Source organism: Haliotis cracherodii, unplaced genomic scaffold, assembly GCF_022045235.1.
Source record: "Haliotis cracherodii isolate W230 unplaced genomic scaffold, xgHalCrac1.p SCAF_12, whole genome shotgun sequence".
In the NCBI taxonomy this organism is placed as follows: domain Eukaryota; kingdom Metazoa; phylum Mollusca; class Gastropoda; order Lepetellida; family Haliotidae; genus Haliotis; species Haliotis cracherodii.
In genome coordinates this window covers 9,015,270-9,022,969 of record NW_027266267.1, presented here as the reverse complement: position 1 = coordinate 9,022,969, position 7,700 = coordinate 9,015,270, and the positions used below count along the sequence as shown (strand labels likewise).

The following is a 7,700-nucleotide window of genomic DNA, read 5'->3' as shown; positions in this document are numbered from 1 at the left end:
AAACAATAACAAAGGCAACAACCAGTCCCGGGGAATTGCGTTAGATCAGTGCCCCTTTAAACATCAAAATGTTTGGAATTCGTTATCATAATAATACAGATGGAAATGTTTTTCAGTCACTTTGTAAAATAACTGAATACTTATACGTTTAATAAATATGTTACACATTTTGACAGTAAAAAAATATACACACTATAAAAAAAGCAATGCTCAGATAAAATATTTACTTTGTGTTGCAAGTCAAAATAGTGTAAACGAAAATCGCAAAATTACCAAGCAAGTGACTTATCAAAACTTCGTCACCATTACCGATGCTACCCACAAAGATACCTACATTTCCTTATTATCTCGAAAACTGTATTTCATTTTGTTGATCAATGTGACCATACGCTCTTATTACTAGCGGTTTGTGACCATACGCTCTTATTACTAGCGGTATCCATAAAAGTGACTAATGCGCTTACGAATGGCGCAACAGAGGTCGCGAGCTAGTCTCTATTTCTGCTCTACATCCGGGTACTCACTGGGAAAAAACAATAACAAAGGCAACAACCAGTCCCGGGAAATTGCGTTAGATCAGTGCCCCTGGCAGGGCGGGACAACTTAGGAATGGCCAGGAGTCCGAACTTGACCACACAGAAGGAAGCGAGCTACAAAAACATGTTTTATATCATTGGCAAGATCTCGAGGAGACGAATCCAAATAATGTGTGTCCCGGTGTGTACACATGTTTACAAGCTCAAAAATTGGCTCAGAAAATGCATTACTGCAGAAATTTCTGGCAGTATTTTTTTTTCTACAGAAATTTCTGGCAGATTTTTTTTCTGCAGTAATATTTAGCAAGATTGTTTAAATTCAGGAGAAATAAGGTTCAATCATTGGTTCAATCATTGGATAGTTTAATCTGGAGTTGCTTTAAATGACCTTTTTCCCAAAAACAAACATTTTTATTTCACATGATTACAAGCACAAAAAATAAATCTAATTTCGTGAGATCTTTCAAAAAAATATTTATTCACTTGCTATATTACAAGACATGTCCTTGGGCGACTTTGCACTATGTCTCATGGGTGAGGCGATGTTTCCAGCGATGGGTCCTATCACAGAAGAAAATATCTGTTTAGATGAGTGGATCCATATTGTCTAATATAGCATCAGATAAATTGCAGCCTATATGCAGCTTAGAGTTTACAATAGAGCCTACGGCATAAGATGTATTATGAATGTAAATAGTCTGCTTTACTTACGTTTTCTTCTCAACATACTTGAAATGAATTCTTTTTTTCGTCTGGTCATTGCAACCTATGTGCACATATTCTGAAAAGGTATGAAAAAAACATTAAAATGCTTTTCATTTCAGTAATAAACACATTCCACATGCCTTAGCCACATGAACAATGTAAGAGAGGTGAGGTGAGTTGAAATTGGGTTTAACGTGGCGTCCAAGATTATTGCACATATATAGCGACGTGCATGCGTGTGTGTGTGTGTGTGGCTGCTTGTACTAGTCTGGACTGATTCTAGACCACTAAAATACCATTCCACAGTTTAACATGAATACCCTACTCAGTACACAGTACATGACTCCAAGCTGACCAGTCCCTGTTTTAGCTTCCTAATGCAGAACGCGAGACAGGGTAACAACAAGTACCATCTTTTAACGTCTTTAGGTATGACGAGGCCAGGGATCGACAATGTAAGACTTAATAAATTTGAATCATAGCATATTTAAAGTTCAAGGTCACTTAGCATGCGTACAATTGAAGGGGTATAAACTATTTAAATATTCTTAGAGTTACCTCCATCAATGCACTACACATGACCAGGGTACCTATCTGCTCTGTGCACCAGCCATGGGGCCTCTACTTCGTCACCTTTCTTTAACTAAATCAGATATATAATTATATATTAATTCTTGTAACCTGTTCATTAATTCTTGTTACATGTTTACCAATTCTTGAAGGCTTAAAAAAGTCACAGTGAAAAGTTTTGAAAAGTTTTAGACAATACGAATATGTAAATAGTGATGAGCTCCGAAGATAAATGTAAAAATTCAGAAAAAAAGCTATGAGAAATTATTGATGGTAAGAAAATCATTAATCATGTTGTAATCTGTGTGAAAACTTTTATAACTGATTACGTTTATGCTCTATTTTTGTATTCTGCTTACCTCTAACCTAATCTTGTTTGTTATTAGCCACTCGTTGTTGTTGTTGCCAGTCCAATGTAGGTTCACGTTCTCCTTTTGGACCGATAATATTTTGGCTTTATACCTGTATTTGTTTTATAAAGATAAAAATAAATCATGATTGAGGCAGAAAATGAAGGATAACATGAATTTCCATTTTTTTCCCAGAATCTATTATTAGCAGATGGAAAACACAACACTACTGGAATACAAAGTGTATAGAAGTTCTTTTAAAAACAATAAGTCAAACCAACCAACTCAAACCACTATGCACTTCCTGTCAGAAAACATTTAACTTCTATCACATGTCTCCCTAATTTTGATAATACAATAACAAGTTCTTGTCAGTAACTGTAACCATGAGCTGGACTTCAAAAAGAACATCAAATTATAAGAATCATACTACTCAGATGCCACTAACATGTGTTAATCTGCATGTCATCACATAAAATGTCAGCTTAAAACCCAGAGGTTTCAAAAGAGATGAAAACTGGAGTTACTTGGCATAGGTTGTAGCTGGGTAACAGATGGGAATGATCAGACAGAAAGGACATTATGTTATTCAGCATAAACTGCAGAAATGGTTCCGTAATGAACACAAATGTCATTTTCACTACTGCCGCAATGCATTTATGTGAGCAAAGTTTCTGTTTCAAAGAGCTAAAAAGTTCAGATGAAATGCCTAGTATGAAAAAGGGGGACAGACAATTGATTTTCAGTCAGGAGAGTTAAAGCAATTAATTGATATGAAATAATAAATATTGATACATAAGGAAGATCATGATCCATCAGTATCTCAGCAAATCGTTGCAATCTGAACATAATCATAAAAAAATACTTGTGTGAAATGTGATGAAAACAATTCAATATATGAAATTTCCTTCAACAATGCAAACAGTAATTACATACCAAAAGCCATCCTCCTCAATGCCTCCACAATCATGCCAACATTGAATTTGCAGGGGGACATCTATGGACAAAATCAGTGTTATGTGTGTTTACATTAAAGCATGGTACTAAGTGGATAAAGAGGATTCAGTCATTTCTGTATATTCTATTTTGAAGTTTTCAATTTATATTTTAACAATTTAAAGCAAGGGCATATCAGATTGTTTGAACTGGATACTGATAATTCATATCTTATACCAGATGCTGTATGACAAATAAGCCAAATAAGGGAAGAAAGATACAAAAATACCATCCACATTGTATTAACACAGTGCCTGTACCTTTGCCTGTGTTAATTTCCAGTTTTTCACAATACTGATCTTGCTATAGGAAATGTGGTGATTATCATATTGATAAGACAGTGAATCATTAGCTCTCATCTGAATGAAACCCATGTAGATAGTAATGTTGCCAAGGATCATAATCAGGGTGAGTCATCAATTTCAGTTATAGGCATGAACAGCAACAGTGTCCATGGCCCATGAAAATCCACATACATGTATACACTAGCATATGAACGTGTCAGTTACTGCCCATTATTTCTACAATCTGATCACCTTTTTATTGTGCCGCCTTCTTTGCAAGTATGTCTCAACCTGAAAGAGAATCAAACTATTGGTTTACATATATCAGGAACTATCTACCATTTTTAAAATATTAGGGTTTAGTCAATTAACTATAATTTAGTTACATATATATTGACTTACCATTTTCTCAGTTTGCACAATCTTAGATGCCTGAAAATAATAGGTCAGATTAATTAGAAGCATAAAAGGTCATAAAAAGATCCTAAAATGGGTCCTTTTTATAGAATTTTGGTACTTAAATGTAGTCCACACCAAAAGAAACAATCAGGTGCTTGATCAGTCTGCCTGACACGTATTTGACATTGATATTCCTTTTCTATGACCTGGCACTTAGTTCAAGATGACAAACGGAAGTTTTATAACAGACAGATGGATTGAGGAACATTGCAGTGAGAGCATTTATTTGTGTGAAATCATTTATTCAAATGGTTAAGTGTTAAAGGGGCACTGATCTAACGCAACGTATGATCAGTTAACAATTTGAACAAAGTATGTTGTTTTTACATGGGCACTTCACGCCATGGTATGAGTGTATTCCCTTTGTTTTAGTAAACCTAGACATGTAAACACTCACTTTTGACATATCCACTGTGCAAGATAACAGTGATTAATCAATCAACGTATTTTCTGTTAATCCTTTGATGACTAGGAACGATCCGTTGATTTACAAAAAAAAAGTAAATCAACTGATCATTCATCTCTTGCTGGGCTGTCACGTGCATATTACATAACACACATTTCACCTCACTTCAAACCTGGATTTAGATTGAATAATTACCCCAGACACAATAAATGCCAAATGGGAACCTTTGTCAGGTAATCTAAGTGGTGCTACCACTAATTGTACCTGTAATAAATTCATTAACTGAGCATCAAGTGAATGACGACAAATACACAAGTGTAGGGTTATACGAGAAAACGTGGATGACAACAAGGGAGTAGTAATCGTATTATCGACGCAATCCGAAATCCGAAAATGCTTTCACTGCATGGATACTTTTTTTAGTATTAAACTATAACCATCTGGGGTATTTCCAAATGGCGACTTCCGATGAGCTCCGCCGTTCTTTTTGTCTGTTTGTTTAGGCTGAAGAAATTAATTAACATGCGCCCTTTGTCGAATCTTTATATATCACATTTAACCAATCAGTGTTTATTCAAAAATGCGTAAAACAAATATTGCCTCCAGCCTCCAAGTTTATTTAGCTGTCCTTGCAGACGGTAGCCCAGTCTCTGGTCACGCTCAGTTGCGTTGCGTATCATCCGGGTACACACGGGGGAAAAAACAATAACAAAGGCAACAACCAGTCCGGGGAATGGCGTTAGATCAGTGCCCCTTTAAAGGAATGTTTGAAAACAGCATTAATTCAAAACTAAGCCGTCCATATATATCCAATCCATATATGGAAAGCTTTCCTAACTTACCTTTTCAGATCCTGTTTTCCTCATGCTTCTAAACCTTGAACTTGAATGTGGAATCTGATAAAGAAAGTATTAAATACCTTATGCATATGAATGATATCATTGTTACTTAAACACCACTCTTACAAAAAATTAACTATTACCAAAAACAACATTGTATTCATATTCAAGTCTGCAAGACATATTCAAGACATGCAGTCACTGAGCCTTACCATCACAGCAATAACATTACTTTTAAAGCTAATATAGTAATTCATTTAATATACCGGTATGTTGTTCATGAAATGATTAAAGTTTAATTACCTTTCTACTCTTTTGTGGTGCTCTTCCTTTGTAATGAATCACCTGAAAATAGTAGTTTTTCGAAAAGATACCCTAGTAGGTACATAAAGTTACATAAATTGCATACTTCTCTTATCATAGGTATTCAAAATAGCTTATTTGATCATGTGGATCATCATAACTTTCAGTTACATACATGTAGTAATATTTTAGTATAATTAAGAATAACAAACCATGTGTACACACAATGTTTAATATGCTCTGTAAAATGAGGTTAAAGTAGTATCAAATCTGACAAAGTACTTACTGGAAGATCCTGGCATTCCATGACGGGTAGATTCTAATAAAAGAAATATATCGTATGGGTGTATGGTTCCATAATATGTTACTCACTAGTCAGTTGAACTTCTCAAACAATTAACACACTTCACTTCACATTAAGTATATACAGATACATGCAAAAAGAAAACTGCTGAATATTTGGTCAAAATAGCTTTATAAACTTCTGGCATTTTAAGTCTATGGCAAGATAAAGTATACGGTCATAAAGAAGTTAGTGAGTTTGACACCGCTTTTAACAGTATTACAGTTACATGTCTATCGTGGCGTGTCAGTTTAATGTGGGAGGAAACCCCGAAGTGATGCAGGTCTCAGACGTTTACCACTTCGGTGAAACCCACGAGCACTGGTATGGTGCTGACAAACCTAGAACCGGGGCAAACCAGGAGTCGAACCCACAATCATAGGTTTCTGGTGTGCCCAGGGGATGCAACTCTGTACAGCGAATTGCGGCGCCATAGATGAATAGGCCACATGTGTCCCCGGTAACAATAGTATGCAAACTTTACAGGTACAGGTGGGCTATCTTGGTTTCTGTTTCTGCTTTACTAACCTCATGACTTTCCTGTGCTGATTCCTCATGGAGTTACCCCTGCAACATAATGTCAACGTCAAACTAATTCAGTTGAAAAATGAACATTATATGAATGACATTTTTTCTGAGGATAAATGAAATGCCTAGTTCAGACTATCCACTCAAAGAATCAGCAACTGGGCTTCATTGCTCATCCAATATTAGGAGCCTGTACATGTCATGTAGGTTGATGTTGTCATCATGTCACCGCTAATGGCCTCATGACCAAGATTAAATAATTAACTAATTGTCCCTGATAAGCCCTAAACATAAAGTAAAAGTATTAGCTCATATTAGGTGACATGGTTCATTTTCATTGAGTATGAATTGTCGTAACTCACCTGAACTAGGGTCACTTGTAGGTCCTGGTCATCATCATGGAATGCATAAACCTGTAAACAAGACAATGCAACAAATACAGAGGTCCTTATCATATATCTCTTATTTTGTAGGAGAAGATAGGGCTCTTATGCTACTGAACTGGGGAATTTCAGGTTAGAATTGGTCCACAGCAACTAATGTTGACAGTGTCATGGCATGGTGGCATGGATTGTTGCTCATTACAACTATCACCGGACCAGGCTGTCTTCAAATGGCTTAAATATTGCCAAGTGTGGCATTAAATAACACGAGGGACTGAACTTGTCATGATATACATAATGCACAATCAACCCAGAGCGCCATGCGGCCAGCCTGGAAATCACCACTGACACCGGCTGATCACTGCGCCGGAATGTATATTTGGCGTTGCTGTTCAAGTTCGAACTCAAGTGTCTCTACTCAAGAAAATAAAGAAATGTCTTGAATTTCCGACAGCATAACCTGGTGTCCGATCTTTAAAAAGTTCGGAACGAGTGTGAAGCCATGATAAGAAATATTATTATTAATAATTGAAGCCACCTTCCCAAATGTGTGTGCTGCATAAGCTGGAGTGGTTCCCCTTAGATTTTCCAAAATATGAATGGACAGACGAAAAGAAAATTAATTCGCTTGACATATCCAGTTGGGGTATTGGGGCACCCCAAGGACTAATGATATTTTATCATTATTGAAGTATACCGCGTATACAGTCTGATTGATGAGTGACCAGGTGAAGAACCAACACCCTCCCTAAACCCTCCCCCCTCCCCATACTAGCACGCTCACGGTTTTCAATATATACAATAACATACTAGATGCGGACTGTTTAACTGACAACTGTTAATTGGTAGTGGTCAAGCCTCAGTGAACTTGCTTTTGGAGTGTGTGTGTATGGGTGGGTTGGGGGGGGGGGGAGGGGGGGGGGGGGGGCGCATTTCTGAAATAATATAAGGTTGATTCAGTCGGAATAAGGATAAGATAATGATCACGTAAATTTTAT

At 36.6% G+C, this 7,700-nt stretch overlaps 1 pseudogene; it reads right to left on the bottom strand.

The window, feature by feature from the left end:
* Positions 1 to 1,812: 1,812 nt before the first annotated feature.
* Positions 1,813 to 6,774, bottom strand: LOC139456972 (uncharacterized; annotated as a pseudogene).
* Between the last annotated feature and the right edge of the window lie 926 nt (positions 6,775 to 7,700).